The sequence below is a fragment of the Psittacula echo genome, assembly GCF_963264785.1.
Source record: "Psittacula echo genome assembly, chromosome: 2".
NCBI classification, from domain to species: Eukaryota; Metazoa; Chordata; class Aves; order Psittaciformes; family Psittacidae; genus Psittacula; species Psittacula echo.
The window spans coordinates 40,460,641-40,488,242 of NC_137737.1; the positions used below are offsets into that span (position 1 = coordinate 40,460,641).

The 27,602-nt window shown below is 40.8% G+C and overlaps 1 protein-coding gene across 2 annotated transcripts in view; it reads right to left on the reverse strand.

Annotated features, from left to right (window-relative positions):
- Positions 1-27,602, reverse strand: part of NEBL (nebulette) — a gene marked incomplete at its 5' end in the record, with an annotated part of 255,423 nt that overhangs the window by 138,858 nt on the left and 88,963 nt on the right. The gene's annotated exons all lie outside the window — the stretch shown is intronic.

The following is a 27,602-nucleotide window of genomic DNA, read 5'->3' on the forward strand; positions in this document are numbered from 1 at the left end:
TATAACTAAATCTGGAAGTTTTCTAAATGCACAGCTTTGTATTTCACCTCTCTTTATGATAAGTCTACCAGTCTTTTCCCCAGTTGAAACATAAGTTACACATTTTAAAAATGCTGCATTAAAAGAGTATTTAGAATATTGCAAAGTTAAACATTCATAAGTTAGGGACTGGCTGCTCACTGTACAAGCTTAAATTTATCCCTCTTGCACATATGCATTAGGATATTGTCTTTAATCACGTACTCATCTATTACGCTTTGGCAAGGCCCCCTGCTTTATTCTGTACACAGCAGAGATGGTTCCATATGTGGTTGTATCCTTTTTCAGACCAGACTATTCAACTCCTACCATCAAGGCAGGGATATTAGCTTCCTCAAGAACTTTTCATAGCTCTGTGGACCACTCAGTGGATAAAGAACTGGCTGGATGGCCACACGCAAAGAGTTGTGGTCAATGGCTCGATGCCTGGCTGGAGACTGGTAACGAGTGGTGTCCCTCAGGGATCAGTGTTGGGACTGGTCTTGTTCAACATCTTTGTCAGTGACATGGACAGTGGGATTGAGTGCACCCTCAGCAAGTTTGCCAATGACACCAAGCTGTGTGGTTCAGTTGATATGCTGGAGGGAAGGGATGCCATCCAGAGGGACCTCAACACGCTTGCGAGGTGGGCTGATGCCAACCTGATGAAGTTTAACCATGCCAAGTGCAAGGTCCTACACCTGGGTCGGAGCAATCCCAGGCACAGCTACAGGTTGGACAGAGAAGAGATTCAGAGCAGCCCTGCAGAGAAGGACTTGGGGGTGTTGTTCAATGAAAAAATGAACATGAGCCAGCTTCAGTGTGCGCTCGCAGCCCAGAAAGCCAACTGTATCCTGAGCTGCATCAAAAAGAGCGTGACCAGCAGGTCGAAAGAGGTGATCCTGCCTCTCTACTCTGCTCTCATGAGACCTCACTTGGAGTATTGTGTGCAGTTCTGGTGTCCTCAACATAAAAAGGACATGGAACTGTTGGAACAAGTCCAGAGGAGGGCCACGAGGATGACCAGGGGACTGGAGCACCTCCTGTATGAAGAGAGGCTGAGAAAGTTGGGGCTGTTCAGCCTGGAGAAGAGAAGGCTGTGTGGAGACCTCATAGCAGCCTTCCAGTATCTGAAGGGGGCCTACAAGGATGCTGGGGAGGGACTGTTAATCAGGGACTGTAGAGACAGGACAAGGGGTAATGGGTTCAAACTGAAACGGGGGAAGTTTAGATTGGATATAAGGAAGAAATTCTTTACTGCAAGGGTGGTGAGGCACTGGAATGGGTTGCCCAGGGAGGTTGTGAATGCTCCAACCTTGGCAGTGTTCAAGGCCAGGTTGGATGAGGCCTTGGGTGGCATGGTTTAGTGTGGGGTGTCCCTGCCAATGGCAGGGGGGTTGGAACTAGATGATCTTAAGGTCCTTTCCAACCCTAACTATTCTATGATTCTATGATCACAGTCATTAATCAATCTTTATAATGCACCCTGGAAAGTAGGAATGGCATTATTCATCTTTTTAGAACAACCTGCTAACAGAGGTGAAAAAAGCTTAATTTCCAAAAACATACATGCATCTCAGTGTGTTTGCTCTCAGATTCCTAACACTTGAATATGTTCTAATTATGGACTTCAGTTACTTGTATAAATACTCAGTACTTCTGCAAATTAGTCTAGAGGATCTCAGTTTCAGCATAAAGGAACAAGATGAAATCTGCAAAATATTCAGTCACTTGTGAGCCACAGAAAAAACTCTGTAGCAAAGACAGTGTTGGGAGCCACGTCTCCATGCATGGATTCAGCTACCTTATCCATAACAACTTCCTTTTACTTCCTATGTCCCCTGCTTTATTTACTACACATGTCCAGATTTTGCAACACATGGGAGAGCAGTAGTACAAAAGCAGTGTTCTTCTTTAAACAACTGATAACAAGCAAACATCCAGTTTATGCACCAAACTTGTAGTTCAAGGTTGGCTTAGGCCTATTTCAAATGTTATGATGGTGATTAACAGGAAAAAGTATCACTAGATCAGAAAAGTTTCACAAGGCTCTATAACAGTTTGTCCTGTCCATCCTAATCTTCAATGTATATGTTCATAAACTTTACTTTTTCTTTCAATGCAGTTTTAGTGTATATAGTTATATTGTGTACAGTTCACACATAAGCACATTATACAAATCCTTGAGACACTGCAGGACACCACTGCAGCAACAAATTACCATTTTCCCTGTGTTCCACCTTCAGAGCTAGCTGAAATTCATACACAAATGACTGCAGATTTCAAACAAGTATATTCTTGTCATGCCACCCTGAGACTATGGAAACATCACTTCCACTCAAGCTTTTGAGGAAAGCATGGGCTGGTGACCCATGCCTTTCTGTTCATCTCCCCCAGGTTCAACCCTTTGGCACCTTTCCTTCCATTGGACCACCATTATCAGGTATCATTTTGTCTCTCTCTGAGCTTCTAAACTAATCGAGTCAAATCTCCATGGCTTCTTGCTAAATCCCTTTATCTTCAAATATGTTTCTCAAATATACTTTTTCCATTGCCTATCATCTCCCTTTACTTCTACCAAATGGCTCTATATCTTCCCAGTGACCCTCAGAGGCTTCCTTAAACATACTGGGTGGACATAATATTCCAAGACTGCCTGGTGCTAAGCAAGAGGTTTTATGAGTATATGTGAACTTCCTTTATTTGAAGCCATACTAAACCTTACCAAATCTGGACAGACTTCCATGGCCAAGGACGCATGCCTAACACAAAGACTCTTCCATCTCAGCAAGCTTCAACTCCTCAGCCCTAAATAAGTGCATAAAAGTTTATTCTAGTCTCAGCCTTGGAAACAGCTGTGTATTTGGCATAAAAATTCCAAATTTGGCCTGATGCAGACAGCTGACATGGAAACGTTCAGCCTTACAGCTTAAAGTTTACCAGAATTAAAAGCAAGGGAACACATCTCTTATAATGACAAATGGGCTCAGCCCAGCCTCTGAGAGAGATCACCTATTGTTAGCAAGATCATTTCCTGTTATTAGTTCCAAATGTACCGGCTATTAACTTCAAATGACCTTTATTCATGTTACAAAGGAACTGAAGTAAAGAAAGGGAAACCAGTTTTAACTTCACATTATTTTAATCCTTCAGTCAGATAAAAAGGGCTCCCACACTCTATTAATACATCACTTCACAGGAGTAAGTTTAAGGTTATCCCTCAGAGCAACTATTCTGAAATCATTAAAAAGTATTTTAAATATTAGCAGAGTTAATATGTGCATTATTGGATTCTCCTATCCAATTTCAAAAAGTAGTTTTAAATTATAAAAATCACAAAGAAATGTAATGTTTCATGAAGACCACGGTCACTCAGTGAAATGTGGCTCACTAAATGCACAAGTTATTATAAGTTTAAAAAAAAAAAAGAAAAAACTCAGATTTAAGAAAATATCAAATAATAAAGATGCCATCAGCGATTCAGAATTTGGATCAAAAGAAGCCCTATTCAATATCAAGAAGGGATATGAATGAAGAGGTGAAAAAACAACTGCCAACTGATTTCCAGTTTTAGATAGTTTAAAAATTCAAGCTTCTCTTGCCCAGAAAAAAAATGAGTTACTACAAAATCAGGGATTAAAATACAATTTAATTGCTTTAAACTAATTTACAGTAGAAAAAACTATTCTGTATAGGAGCTGTAAATATCACTATAATGAACGACTTAACTGCTTACCAGGTCTGTCTGGGGTGGAGTTAACTTTCCTCACAGCAGCCTTACCGCTAGGCTTTGCATTTGTAGCTATGATGGTGTTGATAACACACCAGTGTTTTACATGTGGCTGAGCAGTGCTGGCACAGCATCAAGGCTGTCTCCACAGCCTCACCCAAAGGCCAGAAGGCTGAGGGTGGGCGAGAGCTTGGGAAGTGACACAGCCAGGATAGCTGATCCGAACTGTGATATTGCACATCATAAAACACCATACTCGGCATCAACAGGTAAGGGGGAGGAGGGCATTCATTATGAAGGTATTTGTTTTCTGAGGCAACCACTCTGTACTGAGGCCCTGCTTCCTAGGAAGTGGCTGGACATCGCCTGCTGATGGGATGTAGAGAATAAATCTTTTTTTCTGCTTTGCTCCTGTGCACACCCTTTGCTTTTTTCCCCATTAAACTTGACCCACAAGGGTTTTTTTTTATCATATATTCTCCCTCTGTCCTGCTAAGGAGGGGGAGTGAGAGAGCAGCTTGGTGGGCACATGGCAGCCAGCCAAGTCAACCCACAACAAACTGGAACCCTTGAAATTTAGTTTTGAAATGGAAATGTCTATAACCCCTAATGAGTGAATCACAAATGTGGTCATTTCCTACAAAGATGCTTTTTAGCAACTCATCACCAGAATCGCAGCCAGTGGTTTATAATGCATCCCTCTTGGCTCCAAAATTCACAGCAGTCTCACAAATGCAGAGCACCCTCAGTGGTGGCTGCCCTGACAAATTGATCCTTTGGGAAACAATGTGTGGCATAAACATTAGAAATAAAACAGTAATAAATCACCACAAATGAAAAAGTTTTAAGTGAAAAAACTGCATGAGAAGTAATTCTGCACAGACCCACAGTGAAAGGACTAAGTGATCCAACAGATTTTTAACAAACTTCTCAGAGTCATGACACCAGCAAGATATCTTTGACAGGCCCAAAGACAGCATTGAAAAAATCTATTCACGAGGTCAGCTTGAAACAGCAAGGACAAAGGGTCCATCTTACTCTCTACGTAAAATCTTATGATGGAGAAAATGGAAAATGATGCTCTTTTTCTTGCCTGTGTTTTTTCAGGTATACTCGGTACTTGGCAACAAAGCCACCTATCAGCAAAACAAGATTAATTTTTCCTGGGAAATATAAATGGCACCTAAAAGAGTGATTATTCTCTTGGGTTTTTTGGTACCTACCACTAGTGCAGACTCATTTACAAGAACACAAGCATGTATCATAGAATCATAGAATAGTAAGGGTTGGAAAGGACCTTAAGATCATCTAGTTCCAACCCCCCTGCCATGGCCAGGGACACCTCACATAAACCATGCCACCCAAGGCCTCATCCAACCTGGCCTTGAACACTGCCAAGGATGGAGCATTCACAACCTCCCTGGGCAACCCATTCCAGTGCCTCACCACCCTTGCAGTAAAGAATTTCTTCCTTATATCCAATCTAAACTTCCCCCGTTTCAGTTTGAACCCATTACCCCTTGTCCTGTCACTACAGTCCCTGATGAATAGTCCATCCCCAGCATCCTTGTAGGCCCCCTTCAGATACTGGAAGGCTGCTATGAGGTCTCCACGCAGCCTTCTCTTCTCCAGGCTGAACAGCCCCAACTTTCTCAGCCTCTCTTCATACAGGAGGTGCTCCAGTCCCCTGGTCATCCTCGTGGCCCTCCTCTGGACTTGTTCCAACAGTTCCATGTCCTTTTTATGTTGAGGACACCAGAACTGCACACAATACTCCAAGTGAGGTCTCATGAGAGCAGAGTAGAGAGGCAGGATCACGTCCTTCGACCTGCTGGTCACGCTCTTTTTGATGCAGCTCAGGATACGGTTGGCTTTCTGGGCTGCGAGCGCACACTGCTGGCTCATGTTCATTTTTTCATTGAGCAACACCCCCAAGTCCTTTTCCGCAGGGCTGCTCTGAATCTCTTCTCTGTCCAACCTGTAGCTGTGCCTGGGATTGCTCCGACCCAGGTGTAGGACCTTGCACTTGGCATGGTTAAACTTCATCAGGTTGGCATCAGCCCACCTCACAAGCGTGTCAAGGTCCCTCTGGATGGCATCCCTTCTCTCCGGCGTATCAACTGAACCACACAGCTTGGTGTCATTGGCAAACTTGCTGAGGGCTCACTCAATCCCACTGTCCATGTCACCAACAAAGATGTTGAACAAGATCAGTCTCAATACCGATCCCTGAGGGACACCACTCATTATCAGTCTCCAGCCAGACATCGAGCCATTGACCACAACTCTTTGCGTGCGGCCATCCAGCCGGTTCTTTATCCACTGAGTGGTCCATTCATCAAATTGATGTCTCTCCCATTTAGAGACAAGGATGTTATGTGGGACAGTGTCGAACGCTTTGCACAAGTCCAGGTAGATGACATCAACTGCTCTGCCTCTGTCCAACAGTTTCGTAGCCCCATCATAGAAGGCCACCAAATTGGTCAGGCAGGATTTCCCCTTAGTGAAGCCATGCTGGCTGTCACCAACCACTTTGTTGTTTTTCATGTGCTTTCATGTATTTCTTCCAGGAGAATCTGCTCCAAGATTTTGGCAGGCACTGCCAAAGTCAGTTAGAGACTGACTGGTCTGTAATTCCCTGGGTCACCCATTTTCCCCTTCTTGAAAATGGGGGTTATATTTCCCTTTTTCCAGTCGTTGGGAACTTCACCTGACTGCCATGATTTTTCAAATATGATGGCCAGTGGCTTAGCAACTTCATTCACCAGCTCCTTCAGGACCCGCGGATGGATGTCGTCAGGTCCCATGGACTTGTGTACATTCAGGTTCTTAAGATGGTCTTGAACCAGATCCTCTCCTACAGTGGGCCTAGGGTCTTCATTCTCACAGTCCCTGCGTTCGCCTTCCAAGACTTGGCGGGTGCAGTCAGAGCCTTTGCCAGTGAAGACCGAGGCAAAGAAGTCATTAAGAACCTCAGCCTTCTCCAAATCCTGGGTAGCCAGTTCTCTCGATATCTTCCGAAGGAGGCCTATGTTGTCCCTAGTCTGTCTTTTACTCGCTACGTACCTATAGAATCCCTTCCTGTTATCCTTAACATCCCTAGCCAAGTTCAATTCTAACTGGGCCTTAGCCTTCCTCACCTGGTCCCTAGGTTCCCGGACAACATCCCTTTATTCTTCCCAGGCCACCTGTCGCTGCTTCCACCTTCTATAAGCCTCTTTTTTCCTTTGAATTTTCCTGAGCAGCTCCTTATCCATCCAAGGAGGTCTCCTGGCCCTCCTGCTGCACTTCCTTCTAGTTGGGATGCAACACTCCTCAGCTTGGAGCAGGTGATCCTTGAATAACAACCAAGAGTCTTGGGCCCCCCTGCCCTCTAGGGCTGTATCTCATGGAACCTTACTAAGCAGGTTCCTGAAGAGGCCAAAGTCTGCTCTCTTGAAGTCCAAGTTCAGTATCAGCTGAAAAAAGAGGAGTCCAAAATCATCAAACAAAAAAAAGGCAGAGCGAGAATTCAACATGGCAGATCCTCATGCTCTTATCATCACTGGAGAGCTGTGAATAATGACGCCCTCAGAAACAATCTTCATTCCATGTCTACCTCAAAAAGTTACTCAGCCACTACAAAGCAAATATTAAATCCCCACAAGCTAAAACAATGTCAAAGCTGGTTTCCTGTACAGCCCCTTCTTCACTTCCCTGTACAGACCGGGTAGCTGTGCCAATAATCTGTTTCCAAAATATCCCCTTTTCTTACTCTCATACACTACATAACCCCACAGACTATGGCGCCATCATACCTAATGTTCAGCAAGGAGGCATTAAACAAAGTAGAATGAGAGGATGGGACACATCACACCACATTTGCCCTAAGAGGAATGTTCACAGACCTAGACTCTTTATAGCACCCTGAATATTTATGAATTTGTTTCAGTACATTTTGTTTGAGGTTTTCCCAGAGCCACCTGCTCCTTCTGTGCCCAGCACACACAACTACTTCCCAAAGGTCACCATCTGCTAATACACTGGTTTTCACATACTGGCAAGAAATCCTCTCCCATAGTACAGGTCCTAGAGGTGCATCTTGGCAAAGATACCTTTGGATCTGCTTCTTCCTATGTGTGTTGATTTTCCTTTTACTTATCTTTCCCCTTACATTAATGGCAACACAAATTAAGAATTTATACTGTAAATCAAGGTTTTATGAACATGACTAAAAAAATGTTTACAGGTAAATCAAATGTAAAGAACAATTCCAGACTAAGCTCAGTAAGACTTCTGTTAAGTTGCCTAAGCCCTCTTATGAAGGAGCCTTAACAGTATCCTATCTGACAAAGATAGGTTTCAGTCTTCATGGCACAGTCTGTCTTCTAACAATGATCATAGCCCTAAATCCCATTTATTTCCTGCTCATATTTAAGGTACATTTAAATACAATCTAAGATCCAACAACTGTACCAAATCTGCTCAAGCACTGCTTCTATGGCAGTAAAACATGGTCCTCCCACTGTCACTCAATCAGAACAGCAAATCTGAACAGCCATTGGGAATGCAGGAAATCAGAATGGCCCACAAGGCAGGCTAAACTGTCCTCAAGATTTTTATATGAACTGTAAGCTATAGGTTGGGCATTCCTTAGGGATGTCAAGGAGTTATGGGTTCCTGAAAAAGCCACTGGTGAACAAGTTTTGCTGAACCAAAGGACTGCAGGGTTAAAGATTTCATCCCCTCAGTTTGACTGTTCTTAGTCAGCTGAAGGGATCTGTGCTAAAAGAGAAAAAAAAAAAATGGAGTATGGAGTAAAATAAAACTAAAAATCTCCTGAGACTGCATTTTGCAATTTTTTCAGTATTTAGAATGCACACAGCCATGTTTTAGAAATGTTCAATATAGTAAAAATGCTATTTTCACAATTCATGGCTCTGAAGCGTTCATCACAACGGTTGAAACTTTCTGAGAGAAGAAAGTTTCTTATTCAATAAACTTTGAAAATGTTTCTATGAAAAACTTTGCAACCATACAGAGTAAAACCATTCAAGTGCCATCACTAACATTAAATATATTGTCTTTCTATACACATCATTCAAATATTGGGCAAGTCTGTCTGTGGTACCCTGTAGAGAACATCTGAGCAAGTCTTCAATCATTTGCAAATTTCTGCACTGTAACTCCTTAAGGACCTCTTCAGTTTTGCCAGGGAACTACTTCTAAAAAACAAAAATCTTGGAATCCATGCCAGAACAGTTAAAATCTTGGATGGGTGCAAATTAAAATATATAAATAGTAACTCTGATGATAATGTCTCTATAATGTGGTCTCTTTATACTAAGGATGATGACAGAAAAAGCACAGGCAACAGCATTCCAGACGCTAGGATATGGATACTGGAGGCAGCAAGAGATCAACAATTTCAGAATGAGAAGAGGATTAAGTCCTCCATTTGGATGTATCACAACACCATGTGAACCGTTGTTCACATGGGAACATGCTGGGATCCAAGCAAAATGAGGACCAAAGAGAGGGCAATCTGAGACTGTTTCAACAGATTTACATCCAAACAAGTCACCTGAGCTCCACTCCATTAAAAGTTAATTCCAATGAAACTACTCAGATGTTTCTGTCTAAGAAATTATTTTTATGCCACTAAGTATGCTGGTTAAGTGCCTTGCACCCTATTTTGCTGTCGGGCAAAGTGGAAGTCAGTCATACCCTTTTCTATTAAAATATAGCACTGCAAGAATGCTGGGGAGGGAGTCTTCATTAGGGGCTGTAGCGATAGGACACAGGGTAATGGGTTAAAACTTTAACAGGGGAAGTTTAGATTGGATATAAGAAGGAAGATCTTTACTGTAAGGGTGGCGAGGTACTGGAATGGGCTGCCCAGGAAAGCTGTGAATGCTCCATCCCTGGCGGTGTTCAAGGCGAGGTTGGACAGAGCCTTTTGGGTGACATGGGTTAGTGTGAGGCATCCCTGCCCATGGCAGGGGGGCTGGAACTAGATGATCTTAAGATCCTTTCCAACCCTAACTATTCTATGATTCTATAATGTTCTCCAAAGTCTACACACAGGCTACATACAGAACAAGCTGGTTTACTCCACTTCCACCAGCAATTATCATCCATTTCATTTCTGAAACAAACTTTACATCAACATTTGAACAGCAGTAAACAAATTCCATGCAGAATTGCAGCTGAGGAGAGATGAGGTTGAAACCTTCATGTCAGAGAAATACTGTAAGATCATCTGTCCACTCCTTGTTATCAGTTGGTATATTCTGTGTTTGAACTAGTCTATGTTCAAGGAACTGAAGTCTGAGAAGGTGAAGGGTTTCTACAGAGGTAGATCTGCCTTTGCTATATCTCATCTCCAGGCACAGAATTAAAGATTGATAGATATAGTCGAAATGCAACCTGATAAATTACCACAGATTTTAATAATGCCCTCAAAAATGAAACCAGTGACAGCAAACTTCTCCAAACAGAAAGATAATTATCAGACGTAAAGGGGTTAAGGGAAAAAGTACACCACAACATTTAAATGCCTCATGTATAGATCTGCTAAATCCTAGATCATGGTTTTTAAGTCCAGGTTTTGAGCTAAACATGTAGTCACTGCCTGGCTGTTCTCTCCACTGGAAAGGAGAATGGTCAGGCAACCACCAGGAAAATCATATACTCATGAGCTGTGTACTCTGAAGGAAGAATGCAGTAAATCACAATGACATGTGAGCTTGCTCTGCCTACTCTCCAAGGTGGACACTAAATGTATAACTGCTGGTTGGCTAGGGCACCAAGACTGAGCTAGTAAGTCCTGCTGAGAGGCACGATATGTTAGTTCGGGCCCAGTGCCATGCAAACCATGGTCATGCTCATAGCTGGCTCATAGTACTATCAGAGCTCAGAGGCATCTGCCCACTGAGTACCAGAAAGATATAACCCAAAAAATGCACATCCATAGAAAAGATAGGCAACCACAACTGCAATTTTGAGTGGCAGGAAAGAAACCCCAAACATTCCCCTGCCTGCAAAAACTCACCAAATAACCCACACCCACCCCTAAACCTACCTAATAAATCTTCCAAATAACACAAGGGCCATATTGGTCCAAAGAGTGCAGAAAATCCACACAAAGAATCAAGCCAAAAACCAGCCTGAAAAATACATCATGGGGTGTGAAGAAGATAGACCCCAGAAGGGATGTAAAGAAGACTGACCTCAGAAAACTGTAGTACAGACCAACTGTGATACAGTGTAAGCTGTAGTCATATATTACAAAAGGTAACCAAAACAAACACTAACAGGCAGCAGAAGCCAGCACATAACATGTGCAAGAAAAAAAAAAATCGGTGAAAACTGCCAAAAAATCAGGGAAGATTCCCTGCTGTAGCAGAAGAGGCTGAAATGAGTCCAACTGAGCACAACCAGAATGCAGTCCAACAACAAAGTACAGAGGAAAAGGATCTGGAAAATCTAGATTTAAGCAATGCAGACGTGCAGGCACACATGCATTCCAGAAAATAACAGGGGACAGTGCAACTAGACCCTCTGGCCTCTGCTAACAGCTTTGCAAACTTGCAGTCCCTTTGTGTCTGTCACTGAGATGCCATGTAGCTGGCACCTTACATACCAGTCATATTAGTAACTATCCTTTGTGTCTCATAATTCTGCAACTCCTCTTGTCTACTCCCATGGTAAGGACATGCCATCTCTTATTCCAGAGTTAACGGATTACTTGCCTTTAGGTGCTCTTATGGAAGCTGCTTTTACAACTGCTTAGTTTGCATTTTATTGATTATTTCTTTGAAATTGATATACCAAGTGGAAGCCTGCAGTGCAAGCCTGGTTGCAAAAATCTATGCCCATTGTATATACACTGTGCTCACTTTACCATATTAGTTATAGATGTCTCATGCAGTCATATCCTCTGTCTCTGTAGAGCCAAGGGCAGGGAAGAGGGACTACCAATATTTTCCATTTAACTGTAAGCAGATTCTGAAATCCTTAAATTTTTTCTGCCCTCACAGTTATTTTCTGCCACTCAGTAGCAAAGATAAAAACACAAGCTTAGTGAAGGCACCATGAAGGTACCCTAGTGCTTTAGAAGGAAATTCTATTCTAAAAGTTGGAAATAAAAAAGGAAAACAATATGAAAGTCCAGTTAATGGCTGCAGCTTGGCACTCACAGATAGAACATGACAGCAAACCCCATTTTTTGAGACTGTAAATTCTCCATTTTGTTCTTCATTTTAAAGCAGGACGGAAAGAAAGGTGAATGGAAAATATATTTAAGAAAGGCAGTTTCATACCAGAAAATAAAAGACTGAGCTGTCTGCTATGTATGTTTAAATTTTCATTTATTTTCAACGCTGAGTGTCAGGTACTTTTATGAAATTTCAGCTGCAGAGGTGAAAAACACAGAAAATATTGTTTTGTCCCAACTAAAATTCCAAAAACTATCAAAAGACAGGTCTTTGTGAAGAGAACTGAATCACTGCAAATGTTAATCCTCAGAGTAGTCTCTTATGTGAATTACTCAGAGGGAATAATTTCTTAAAAAATTCAGTAGGTAGGCAGCCTCCCATAAATGCAAATCTAATATTTATATAATCAGCCTTTCAACTACCATGAGAACAACAAGCAGTGAAACTGTCAGAAACACAGGAAACTCATACAATTCCAAAATTACAGCCACATGAACTGAGATCAGAAGACATCAAAGACCACCAGTAAAATCAGCATTGCAACCTGGTTCTGACTCTTCATCCACTCTGATGCTTGAATTATCCGAGTATACAATTCCCAGTATCTCTAAATTGTTTGCCTCTACACCTAGAAAATGCTTACACAGGTAATCTATCTCATTTGCAAAGAGAATACAGGCTCATCACCCCAGAGTCCCTGGCTCAAGCTCAAACTTCCCCATGCACATCAGGAATTGATCCCCAGTCCTGCCACAACTCGTGGCAAAAGCAACATAGGCTGCCCTTGACTCCTGCAGCTACAACACTCAAGAGATACACACCAAAAACTCTTAGCCACATACTCAAAGGAAAGCACCACAGTGAGAACATAGTAACTTGGGGATAGTTTTGCAGTGTTGGTGGGAACAGGGAAATTAGGCTACTCCATTTGTCAGTTATCTAAGTAGAATGCAACGAAAATACATCCAGTGCCCTCATCCCACCCGCATAAAAAACACTTGCCACTCAGGCTCTTACTTTAACATCCTTAAATCGTCCTCCAAGCCTGGCCTTCAATTTTAGGACCTTCTTTGGGACCCTCAGCTAAACCACGTTATAGTTAATAGGAAAATTCAAAGTCATTTCAGTTTATCCTTTAATACAGCCATTATCCCAGAGAACTCCTCTGATGGTGATAAACAGCCAGGAACAGCAGGCTCATCAGACAAAAAGCAGATGTCTTTAATACAGACACCTACACATGACCTCATCAACAAACCTCCTCCTAGAGTAAGTGGAGAGAAACACATTTTTCAGAGAACAACTTGACTCATCCTGAAGAAGATATTTAAAACATCTTCAAAATACCTATATTTAAAACACCTTAACAAAACTTAAAATAAAAAATTGCATCTTAAAAACACCTAAAAGGTATTTAGATACCTTAAAAAGACATCTAAAGCCAAGTGAAATTAACTCAATTGAGAGCTCCAACAATCCCGATCATGTTTTCTATGTATCTCCTGCCATGCTGTATTTGTGAGCTGCTTCAAAATAAATTCATGACCAGTTTCCTAAACCTTAAGAATTCTAGAGCTGCACACTGATGCCAGTACTGAGCTTGTTGTGGGATCAGTTTTCAGATGCAGAAACTATCAGCTGCACACTGCACAGTGTTTTTTAAATTGTGAGCTGAATCACTAGATTTTTTCAAACTGTGCCTGTAGAGCAATATGTAAAATAAAACTAAAAGAGTGGTTATTTATGATGTGCAAAGGAATGAGAAGGGCAAGGTACCCTTTAAATATATCCATTATTCATTCCTACTGAATACACATGACTTCTGCTTCAAACAGCGAGGGGTATGTTGTGAGAGATGCCCTTCTAATAAAAACAAGGCAGGAATGTTAGTACCAGAAGGTTCCCTGCAGGCTAAAAAGTGACAGTTGGCTGGGATAGGATCAGAGCAAAAAGTGGGGTGTAGCAGCAGGGTGAGCTTACACACAGAAAAAAAGTAGAAAAAAAGAAAAAAAAAGATAAATGAAAAAAAAATGTTTACAAATTAGAGAAATTATTCCAGAAAATAATAGAAAACTGGAAGAAAAAAAACAAAAAAAACCAAAACCCAACCAACAACAACGCTGTTTCAGAAAAGTAAGAGCAGGCATCCCAAAGGACCAGACAAGGGCTACACATTGCATTTCTTATCAGAGATGTTAGCTAATAACAATGAGCAGGAGGGGACGGAGGGAAAAGAAAGAGGAGAACAGCTACAAATCACCCCGCTGTAAAAGCTTCGCCCTTTGTTGAACGGCCATTAGTGGAGAGAAGGTGGGAATAAGAAGGCTCTTTGTTATTTAAATGATATCCTGTGCCGCTTTTTCAAAACTTCCTTAGACATGTATAATAAAACTATCTTTTAGTTCCAAGCACTGAAGACCACAGGGTTGGCGTTTGGGTTGGGTTTTTTTTTTCCTTTACTGACAGGGAAAACTAGGAGAGAGGTCATTGTCTCTAAGAGAGGAATGACATTCCTAAATCTATATACATCCTACCTTCCAACTTTTAGGTTTTGAAAACATCTACACAGATGAGCTTTATCATTACTGTAAAGCCTTCTAGTTGTAAAACAAAGTAGACTAATGAAAATAACTTTAACTTTCAATACAGTTTATTTTTATTTCTCACCTCGAACAAGCAGGAACTTATCCCTCTCAAGACAACCTTATCTTTTTATTTTAAAGGAGGAAGAGTAGTGGCAGGGATAGTCTGACAGTGATGACATGTATGTGCTATTTGTATGCAAGCAAATAGGAGGACTGGCCCACAATGTCAAAAAAGCCAAACCTCTGACAGATGCTAATTTTCTTAGATATGAAATTGTTTGCATATTTTTTTAGAGGTTTGTTTACTCAGAAGGAAGAAGACTCAGCCTATGCTCAGCCAGCATGCTACCGCCTTTTTAATATCTCAGGACACAACATATCCTACAGATAAGATGCAACAGAGATTTTAGTGTGCCCTGTTCAATTCACCTGTGCAGGGAAGTATATTCCACAGATAAATACAGCTTCTGCAAGTAACGCAGCCAGCCTGCACAAATCAAACAGGCTGAAAAAGATATGCATTTAAATGCACTCAAATGTTCATTAAGTGCAAAGAATTCTGTCCAAAGCCCACAGTACCCTCATGCACTGGCATGAAAGGAAAAGGCACAACTTCTGGCTACTGCACTTTCCAACATACTTATTGGAATTACAGAGATTACATACAAACTTTCCAGACTGCAAACAATGATTGTCCTTTTCCTTGACAATTTTTAGTATTTTCTGCTACAGAAAAATGCAGTTACTCACAGCAGGAAGATCCTCAGGTCTCCTGTCAACTTCAGTGCACATTCACGTGTTTTGAGAAATAGCAAATATTGCAAAATTAGTTCTAATGTAATATAGAAAAGAAGTCTGAAGACAAACACTGTCTCTTTATAATGGAACAGCTCCCAAAATCAACATCCTTGTCACTCAATGCAACTGCCTCTGTAAAGCACATTTGAATCATCATTATGCCTTGTTGCTTAAACAGGCCAAATAAGAGTAATGCTGGGCAGGCACTTTATAGGCATTGTTTCATAGAACCATCATAGAAGGTTTTGGGTTGGAAGGGACCTTGCCATGGGCAGGAACACCTTCCACTAGACCAGGTTGCTCAAAGCCTCATCCAACCTGGCTTTGAACACTTCTAGGGATATTTCCACCAAGACATGGTTTTATGTTATTTTCATATCACAAAGCCTAAACACACATTACAAGTCTTGCTTGCTGGAAAGATATGAAGAAGTATTTTCCAAAGGGTGGGAAGTTTTGAAGGGAGGCTACTCTGATGTCTTTTCCCTGAAATATCTCCTGCTGGAGGACACATTAGTCTGCATATGCTGTAATAGGACTATGTCCAACCTACTGTAATCAGCAGGAACGTGGACTTCTAGAAACTCAGCTTCAACTAGAGTCGGTATCTGAAAGTGGCTGTTAGGCATGATTGCTTACAGCCATGTATGAAGATCATGTTAGCAGTGAGGCAATCATTGGTAGAGTGATAGCAAAACTCAAAACCTCCCAAATGAAGGATGACTGCATCTTCTGACACTTGCAGAACATGCTGGAAACAGGTACATAATGTAAGAGGACAGTGAGCAAAGAAATAGACACCATATGCCCAACATAAGACAGAGGGCTCTGAGAAGAGAGTTCAGTATTGCCAACCACCACTGTCAGTTCACAGCAAGGGAAAGAAATCCAAGAAATGAGTAGATACATGTACAACATACACACAGCATTACAGACAGCTGTTACACTGCTGAATACCAAACTTATTATTTATTTTATTTCCTCAACTGTTTGCATCCTTCTCCTGGCTCTTATACACAGAGTGTAAGCTCTTTTCAGGGCGGGTTGTGTGGAATTTGTACAGCTACTAGCATAGTGTGTTCAGGCTAGAGAATACTGTAGTAACCCAGGTATTTCCTAACAGCTGATATAGTGGCAGCTCTTCTCTCTGCCAGAATTCAACCAGAGTGTTCAGATACCTGCACTCACTGAGCCACAGTGCCTAGGGTTTCACATCAGTGTCACTTAAGGTATTTGGGGTCTACAAATATTTGGGGTCTACAAACAAGCAGGGCCCTGGAAACCAGCTACAAAGGCAGAAGAAGGAAGGAGAGGAGGCAGAGGAAGGAAGGAGAGGAGGCAGAGAAGGGCTGGCAGTGGCTAAGTGAGGAGTTATACCCCATTCCCTGACCGAGACCTGTGCCAATATGTTGTGTTAACGCTTCTTATCTCAAAGATATATCAATACTGACACAGGCACTGCCTATACCAGACTTTTGAAATGTGTGAGAAGCACAGATTTGAACAGCTCGTCTGTCACTGTGCACATGGTGCAGCTCATATCAGCATACGGCACTGGCACAGGAAGCAGAGCATAGATGCAATTCATACTAGAGAAAAAATATTTTTGGTTAACTTAGTCTAGCTCCTGCCACTCTTAGCAAACTGTACGCTATGTGTGCACTCTTGTATCCTCAGATCATGCTATCACACTCCTGACAACTTTAGTTCAGATTTGGACCACAAATCAACAAGGCATCAGATGGCAAGCCACAGGCTCCTGCATCCAAAATGCCCTGTTCTTCAAGGAGTTTTTAACTTATTTGCTACACACTAATAATAGCCCAAGCAGTGGGGCAAATCTTCTGGAGGACTCCTGGCATGTTCACCATTGGATTCTTCTTGCAATGAGAGCTACTTGGCACACCCTGCAGCACTGGTGGAGCAAGCAGTGGTCAGGGTCAGGCCTTCACCTTCAGCTTCAGAGGCAGTTGAGTGGAGCAAGATGTGCAAACCATGTGCCTGAGAACCAGCAATACAGAGCTTGCATGGGAAATAGGATTGCGACAGCGGGAAGGGAGAGTGAGATGGAGCTACCTGAGAGAGAGAAGAACGTCAGGGAACATAATTGCAAGGATAAATTTAAGAGGATTTTGGCTATTTGTCTGGCTGCACGCAAACATTCTTGGGATGCTCAAATAATCCTGGACCTGTCTCAGTAATTTTCTAAAGAGAAAAGAAGGGGGAAATATATTTGGCATTGCTAAAATACCAGGTGGCTTCACTGTTTGGCAACCATCTGGTCTCAGTTTTCTCTTTGTTAATAGCACCAGCATCAAATGAGATAGAAATAGAAAATGTTAACTATTAAAATACACACAATTAGACAGATAAAAGCTACCATAAAGCAAAGGGAATCCAGCAAATGGGCAGCAGTGTTAAACGCATGGCAACTCATTTTAAAAAATAAATAAATGCAAAGCCATCCTGAATTATAACTAAATAGCAGTTTTAATTCAATGCTTGTAATATCACATTAATTATTATATTTTTGCTAATGGTTTATCGTTGTCCTCCCCTCCAGCTCCTCCACACGCCTTCTAGTAAAAGAGCTGCAGAAACAGCCAGAAATATTCATTTCACAAAGAAGGCAACTCAACACAGAAAAGAAAAACTAGAAGAAGGAGGGAAACAGCAGCAGGGTCAGAGCAGTAGGTGAGTACAAAGGACCAAAGACCCACATTTATTGATCTGTCAATTAAAAATTAAATTAGAAAGAAACCATCTTCAAATTTCACATGGAATTTTTTTGTCAAAGGTAGTGGTAACTGCACAAAGCATTTAAGACTTCTCTAAAGTCTCACTGCTTCAAGATGATTATTACCATCCCAAACTAAGATTAGTAGTTACTTTGAAATATGAACAGTATGCAAGGCTAATTTTTCAGATGGGGGAGAGCAAAGAAAATCTGCAGGTTCATTTGCCTTCCTGAAAAACCTCTGCTTTGCACATACGCGATTATATGACATGTTACTTTTGCACATTACTAATTACACCCACAAAATATCTAATAACTATTTCACAGGCAGAGTTTAAAGACTTTGGCATAAAGTTTTGGCTTTTTTATTTTATAAATAAAACACCAAGTAGAAACAGAAAAATAACAACAATAGCAAGCAAATCTAACTTGAAAATTGAAAACAAGAAGCAGTTCAACAATCAGAGATCCTTACGGCCTCTGCCACTTGACTTCATGGTCTTATTCCAGCTGTCAGAGAAAACAATAGATGAAAACATGGCAAGAAGATTGAATATTCTAAAAAAAATGCAACTATGTCCCCTAAATGCCAACATGTATAATGTAATCATTGCCATCAAAGAACAGCAACCATTTATCACCATACATGTGTGGAAACTTGTCATCACAATCATATTGTGCACCAAGAAGATTAAGCACGACTGCTGTGAGATAACCCTTGACTGGTAACTTGATTCATTTTTTTTGATTTCTTTTGATTAACTTCTTTTCACCAGCACGGTATTGGGCAAACTTGCTTTGCCCATTTCCACCTGCCAGCTAAATTCCTGAAAAACACTTTATCCCCTGAAATTATTAATTAATGGTAAATACCAGCTGAGGCTGTTATTAGTTCAAGCTAGTAAGAGGAGTCCTGTTGAACAGAGATCAAAGGACACACCAGGAAGAGTGAGAAAAAAACTCTGATAAACATCAGGAGCCCTGAAAATACAGCAGCACTGCCACAGGACTGAATCTGTGTGGCATCCAAGGGGAATCCAGTTCAAAAGTGGTATCAAGGGCTCTGCGCTGGCATCTTTTACCAAGAGCGCAATGCAGTGTTAACTGGAGCACCATAAGCTCAATATCCCATCTACTCTACCCCATGACAAAAATAAGTGCACTGTGGAAACACTGCTTAACAGGAGATCAGAGACCCTGTCTCTTCTCAACCACCTATCGCTTTACTAAGTGAGACAAGAATTTAAAATTTAATGCACAGAAAACACATGGCTAAGTGATGACATAGGGAGCTCTTCAGAGAAAGAACTGAAAATTACCTGATAAAACATTCTTTGTGCAATCCTACAGTTCAAACTAATCTATTAGATTTCATTGCCATTTCTATTACTCTTTAATAGTCAATATAGAAGATTTTCCAGTTTTATAGAGAAGTAAATATCTGTACTGCCAGGACTGTTAGCAAATGATAGAATTAAAGGCTGTATCTAAATTGTATTTTGAAAAGGATTTAGAGAGAGCCATTTTGGTAACAGGGAAATAATCAATATCTATCAAAGGTGGATTATTTTACCAAAACTCCCTATCATGCACACTTAATCTCCTAGAATTTCTTGCTTCTGCTGTTTTTGATGTTATAACTATTGAAAGACTATGTGTAAAACAATTCAAGTTTTTGCATAGTGTTTTCAAACCGGGGGCATGTAATTCTCTCAGAGCATGTCATTCTCTCTTCCATTATTTTAAATGCTGGGTAGTATGTAAAGAAATCAGGCAGGCTGAGTTGCAGGCACAAAAATCTTTGAATTATTGCAAACATATTTGTTACCAAGATGAAGAGTGTAACTACTGTGTTCTGGCTCAGGAAAGCCAACCTCAACTAGCTGAAATGATTGCTTTTTTTAAGTGTCAGTGGGTATTTATATCACAGTTCATCATAATCATCTACAACAGTCTCTGGTTCTCTAAGAGTAAAATGTATGAATTTCATTTTCCTTGGATTTTATCTATAAATCACTGCAAAGCTTGCAATTTTGACTAGGAAGTAAGAAAATCCATTCTGCAAATACAGTAAACAGTTCATAATTTCTGTTATTAAGAGTACTATATAGTAGTGACTGTCCACATAAACCATCGCAGATGTCATAAACCAGCCTGGTAGCACAACAGTTTTCTGTAACATTCCCCTCATTTAAACCTTGAATTTAGAAACAAACAAATTCAAGAAAACTGTACCAGCTGGTGGAAGGAAAACACAAACAGATCATGTTCTGGTTTTATTTGAAATTGCTAGGTGGTGATCAAGCATCTTGTATTTTAGAGTTCTCCAAGTCCTTGCCTACTAATTAAATTCAGACACTGACCAGTGACACATTTCAGTTTGACCTCAGCACCTAATGCTCTGGAAAGAATGTACAGTGAAAAAGGTCAAACAAATTCCAGCTCACTTTTAACTACAGCCTGAAATCCTCTGTGAATTCCACACCACATCTTGCTTCTTTAAACATTAAAAAAGCTCCAGCAGAGCCCAGAGAAACACCATCTTTCCCATGAACCTATTTATGATTACATAAAGCAATTTCATGACTCCTGTAATTACATACATATCTCACAACCAAGAAAGACTCAGTAAGCAAAATAGGACACTCTTCTTTCACCTCAAGAAAAATGCAAAAATTATCCAAGTGCAGGATATGTTATCTGCTCCAAAGTGATATACAGCCCTTAAAGTTAGCACTGATTTTATTGAGAAGTCCATAACTAAATCCACATAAATCTGGAGTTTAGGTCAACCCGTTCCTTTTACCATAGTGCGATGGAAGTGCCAGGTGCAATTCTAGCTGATTCAGCTGGAATTTCTGCCAGGAATTCAAGGGAGTATACACGGCTACAGATGCTCGACCACATTTTGAATGGATGTAGTGTATGCTTTTCACGTGCTTAAGCTGCTCTGCCAGGCAGTGCAATGGAGACAGTGCCACAATCACAAAGTCACACTTCCTGCTTCAAGGCAAATACTGCCAGATGTGCTATCTCCATCCATACTGGGATGCACAGGGACCCTAGATGAGGTTGAGAAAGGCTTCTCAGGCCCCTGCTGAGCCATCACTCACATTATCGGCTGACCCTCAATGTGGAGAAAGCAGAAGGCAGGATCAGAGTTTGCTCCTGAATACCCCTTTGCAACACATTCTGAAATACAATCTATTTATCTTTTCTTTGCTGAAAACAATACAGACAGTGTAAAAGTCACACTTGAGAATTAAAGAATTTCCTGTAATTTACTTTACTATTTCTAAGTCCTAAATATACAGGTTAGAAATGCACATATAATGCTCAGTCTTCCCTTATCACATGGCAGAGAGCACTGATGACAGTATTGACAAATCAAAACTATTAAAGATACTCACCACTCAAAACCCAATGCTGTAACATTGCAAAGGCTCCAAAACCCTCCATAACAAGCCAGAAAAACATGACTGAAATTTTAATACACATGCCACGAACATTTGAGAAACAGAGAATAACACAAGGTGGCTTTACTACCATTGTAACAATTTCTCCAGCCCCTACCACATTAGCATACAAATATCATAGAATAATTAGCAAGAACACAGAACATGTTCTAAGAAAGTCTGTTTGCCACAATCCTTCAAAGACATCTAAATGCTTAAAGTTTTTTCTTCTTCACCTCTTCTTTCTCCCGCACTCTCCTCCTTTTTCTTCTCCTTTTCCTCTCCCTTCCCCCCCTCACCCATCAGCAGAGATGGGGCCTTTTTCTTTACGCTCATAATCAATCCTCCCAGGCTGGATTCCACTGCATCTTGACATAACAATCAATTACTTTCCACAACCAAGGGTTTCCAGAGAAAAAGAGTCCAACATAAAGCTTTCCTTATTTGTTTTACAAAAGCAAACATGAACTTTTGAACAAAATTTTAGGGATGAAATAGCTACGAGTTTGACAGGCAACTGTGTTATTTGAGTACATGCAAAATTCTTTTTAGAGGAGATCAGAGAAAAAGTTAAGAGACCAAAAAGTGTGATATGGGTAAAATATGAAAAATGAAGGACAGATTATTAACAGAAGACTGTAAAAACAAAAGGAAACTAACTGAAATAAAAATTAACAGAGCAGCAAGACAAAAAAAATGAATAGGAAATAAATAACATATGGACTATGTTCAGGAGCTTCACAGCCTCGGCCTGCTTTACAAGTACCTTTTTCCTTGCTTAATTCACAACTCAGGCTTTAATTTGGTGTGTCACCTCAAGACTGTAGAAGAAAGAAAATGGGAGAATAATAATAATAGCAATACTAAGATGGTTCAATGTTTTAAAGACTTAAGAATGATCCAAACCCCATAGATTCACCCATTATCATGAAAATACTAGTGCTAATATGTAGTTTCCTGGCAAAAACTACTGCCTGATAGCAGCAGGCTAAATATGAAGTCCCAAATGAGTGTGTTGGTAATGCTCAACTAGAGAACAGCATTACTGGTTTCTCTTTTCTTCCTACATGTCAGGGAAAAGCCATCATTGTGTTATTTCATAACTGCAAGACATTTTCTCACACATTTATTTTGTTATACCCTGAGACACAGGAGGTCAGTACTGCACTATCCTAAGAGTTTTCTAACATGAGCTGCCACAGAATTGAAACAAAGTTTTCTTATTTCCAAACATATGATCTGATATATTTCACAGGAGGGAGGAAGACAACAGTTAACCCTCTTCCTCGTTCTTTATTTCTACTTTATGTCTAAAATAATTATTTCTTAAAAAAAAAAAAAAAAAAAAAAGAAAAAGTTGCTTTAATCTGGGGATTTTTTTTTCTTTTCTTCCTTTTTGAAACACTGCATCTGTGAGCCTTACAGATTTTAAGGGTTCCTGTACAATTATTGTGGTGGATCCACATGCTTCAGATGCTTTAATCCACTCTTCTTTTGATGAAGGACAGAATCAGATCTATTGTCCTTCTTCAATTTATATTTTAAAATGACAAGAGAAATGTTTACAGCATACATTGCTTATGCAAACATGATTGTCATCTCATGATTTTGCCACAATTTCTTATTTCAGTTTCTGCTACTAACCCTATGCAAAGTCACACTTTCATATATGTGATACAAAAAAGGCTCATTATATTTTGAAGGAAGAAAATCAACACAAGGGTATTTTTCCACATGACACTCTCAGTGAACTCCAGTGAACTCCTCCTCCCACTCAGTATTTGTCTGATGGTTTTCCTTGCATTCACAATTTGTGCCCCTTGCACAGTGCTATCAGGAACTGCAATACAGAAATCAATGTAAATCTATCAATATCAGGAATATATTTTTATTGACTGATTTTATTGCCTCTTTCGAAATCTCAAAAATAAATCTCTTTAAAGAACATTTTGAGCAATCTCCCTTTCAACTAAAACTTTTACAGAAGTAAAAGTAAATTCTAAAATTTTACAGAAACAGCAACAGAAAAATATACACTGACAACATTAGTCCTAGGAGAGCTTGTATCCTATTAAAGTTTTAGAAACACACTATTTTACAACAGAAAAAAAAAAAAATAAAAGAAGAAATCTCACTGCTGTTTAAACATCAATATATTTCAACCCAAAATGGCCTTGTCCCTGAGGAATATCTGATAAATACACGAAAAAGTTGTCTAAAAGCAACTAAACAGTAACGCAAACAGCACTTTCATTGTTAGATAGTGGTTATTGGATATTATTATTCCAGTGTGTTAAAAATAAGACAATTGTCATCATTTTAGGGATCACAGAACTAACACGAGAAGAAACTAAGCACTCCAGTTAAGCAGAACCGTGAGGAAGACACCTTAAAAATGTTGATACATATTAAGTGCACTATTTACTTAATTATATTTCCTTTTCGGTTGTAGGAATTTCATTTGTTTCAAACTCCCCTGGAATTTGTATAATGGTATCTTACATTTTTATTACAGTTCATCTATGTTCAGAAGATTATTTTTAAAAACATCTCCAAACCAATAGCCCTTGTTTTGTGAAGAATCAATTACAAGGCAGGTTGGAGACAATTTGTCCAACCTGCTGCTGAAAGCATGGCCTTACGTCAGGTTTATCCAGGCTCCTGTAAAGCCAAATCTTGAATTCTTTCAGCAAGGGAAATTTCAACATTTCTCTGGGCAACTTATTCTGATGGCTCATTTACCAGATGGTGAGGACATTTTTCTTATACCTAGGATAGATTCCTCCTGAAGCAACTATTCCCATTGCTCTTCTCCTACCTTGCAAAGAGAGAACGTCTACTTTGTCTGTAGCTATCATTTTAGCTACTGGAAGACTGTAATTAGAGTTCCTCTTGGCCTTCTCTTCACCAGGCTGAAATAATGCAGCTCCTTCAGTCCTACTTCAGACTTCAGGTTCTCCAGCCCTTTTGTCATCTTTGTGGCTGCACTGGATTTGGCTGGGTTGCAGTTACTTTTCTTCATAGCAGCTTATGTGGTGCTGTGTTTTAGATTTGTGACCAAAACAATACTGTTAATACATTAATGTCTTGGCTGTTCATCAAGGTCTTCTCCATTTCTCATTCCATACCCCCAAGAAATAGATTGAGAGTGCCCAAAAGGCTGGCAAGAGACACAAACAGGCAGTGAGGGAAAAGTATTTGCTCACCTACCCCAAGCATAGCATCTGATTTTATTTAAAAAAAAGATGACACTGGCTCACTGGCTTTTCTGTACTAGCTATTGTAGTACTGGGTTTTACTTCTAATTAACCAAATCCAACTTGTATCAAAGTTATGGAACAAGACCATTAAAACAGACTTCTTTATGGAATTGGTTTGGATATTTTATTTCTGGATGATGACATTAGGGTAAAATACACTTTTGAATAAGCTATGACATAACTTAGAAGACTAAGGCTCAAAAAACAACTTAATCATTTGGGTCCCCAGGACTGATTTAAATACTCAGGTGTTGTATTTGTAATGAAAATAAATTTAGCTTAGGCACTTGAGGAAACTGAGTCTGATTTGGAAGTCAGAATGTAAAGGAGTGGGGATAAAAGAAAACCTTGTCTTATGTTTCATTCCTCATAACTTTAAGGTTACTAAACATCGTTTTTATCCCAGTAGAAGTTCTTCCATCACAAATAGGACATCCGGTACAATACAAGCAAAGACACACAATCTTTATTATTTTCCCAGTTTGTTTTCCCAAAATTACATCATATAAAATGGATAGCTTAAGGCATATGGCTCCTGCAGCTTACAGGAAGTTCCCTATATCTAGGTTTCTCAACAGAAAATTAAAGGTAGTCTAAGCTGAAAAGCAGGTCATCTTCATAGATTGTCATAATCTTGCCATTAGGTCACAGATTTGGCTGCCTTACATACAGCATTCCACTTTCCTATCTGTAAGCTGGATCTCTGAAAAGTTACAGTCATCCAGACTTTAATCAGTTTGTGTTACTGTCACAGTATCACAGTATGTTAGCAACTGGAAGGGACCTCAAAAGATCATCTAGTCCAATCCCCCTGCCGGAGCAGGAACACCTAGATAAGGTTACATAGGAATGTGTCCAGGTGGGTTTTGAATGTCTCCAGAGAAGGAGACTCCACAACCCCCCTGGGCAGCCTGTTCCAGTGTTCCGTCACCCTCACTGAGAAGAAGTTTCTTCTCAAGTTTAAGTGGAACCTCTTGTGTTCCAGTTTGTACCCATTACCCCTTGTCCTATCATTGTTTGCCACTGAGAAGAGCCTGGCTCCATCCTTGTGACACTCCCCCTTTATATATTTATATACACTAATAAGGTCACCCCTCAGTCTCCTCTTCTCCAAACTAAAGAGACCCAGCTCCCTCAGCCTTTCCTCATAAGGGAGATGCTCCACTCCCTTAATCATCTTAGTTGCCCTGCGCTGGACTCTCTCCAGCAGGTCCCTGACCTTCTTGAACTGAGGGGCCCAGAACTGGACACAATATTCCAGATGCGGTCTCACCAGGGCAGAGTAGAGGGGAAGGAGGACCTCTCTCGACCTACTGACCACCCCCCTTCTAATACACCCCAGGATGCCATTGGCCTTCTTGGCCACAAGGGCACAGTGTTGGCTCATGGTCATCCTGCCATCCACTAGGACCCCCAGGTCCCTCTCCCCTACACTGCTCTCTAACAGGTCGTTCCCCAACCTATACTGGAACCTGGGGTTGTTCCTGCCCAGATGCAGGACTCTACACTTTCCCTTGTTATATTTCATCAAGTTATTCCCTGCCCAACTCTCCAGCCTGTCCAGGTCCCGCTGGATGGCAGCACAGCCTTCTGGCGTGTCAGCCACTCCTCCCAGCTTAGTGTCATCAGCGCTGTCGCTGGAGAGATTCCAGTAACAGAAATTCAGTTACCACCTTAGACCGGATGGAGAGCAGCCCTGGAAAGATGCACAGCTATTAAGAAGGATCACTGCAAAGTTATAGTTGCAAAGGAATTATTTTGGTTTTGGGGATAAGTTTAACTCTTTTCAGAAGTGGAATTTTCCCAAAGACAGGCAGATGGTGAGAACACAATCAGGAAGAAGTGCTCCTGCTTCAGATTTGCTGTTGTTATCTTCAAAAGCGATAGAAAACAATGAAAAGGTAGTGCCTGAAACTAGAGAACGGAAGTCTAATAAACTTTGGCACAAGACGGTCTTAATTTTTTCTCACCAAGTCTCAGATCAGGTGCAAAAACATAAGGATAAATTATAGATGAACATGAAGAGATTATCATCATTTGGTGTACAGATGAGGGAGACAGGGATGGTACAGAAATCTCAAAATGTGCCAAATTAGCCTTTTGTCTCTCAAGAATTAAGTTTGCAAGTGGCATCTAACTTCTTGGCAACAGCCAGGAGTTATTTAGCATATGCTCACCAGGGGCTTTAGGACTTTATTGGGATCTGGACAGTAATCACAGAATCACACAGAATCCCAAGGGTTGGAAGGGACCTCAAAAGATCATCTAGTGCAACCCCCCTGCAAGAGCAGGGTAACCTAGAGTACATCACACAGGAACTTGTCCAGCTGGGCCTTGAATATCTCCAACGTAGGAGACTCCACAACCCCCCTGGGCAACCTGTTCCAGTGCTCTATCACTCTCACAGTAAAGAAGTTTTTCCTGATGTTCACATGGAACCTCCTATGCTCCAGTTTACACCCATTACCCCTTGTCCTATCACTAGACATCACTGAGAAAACCCTAGCTCCATCATCCTGACACTCACCCTTTACATATTTGTAAACATTGATGAGGTCACCCCTCAGTCTCCTCTTCTCCAAGCTAGAGAGACCCAGCTCCCTCAGCCTCTCCTCATAAGGGAGATGTTCCACTCCCTTAATCATCTTTGTGGCTCTGTGCTGGACTCTCTCCAGCAATTCCCTGTCCTTCTTGAACTGAGGGGCCCAGAACTGGAACTGGACACAATATTCCAGATGCGGCTTCACCAAGGCAGAGTCGAGGGGGCGGAGAACCTCTCTTGACCTACTGACCACACCCTTTCTAATGCACCCTAGGATGC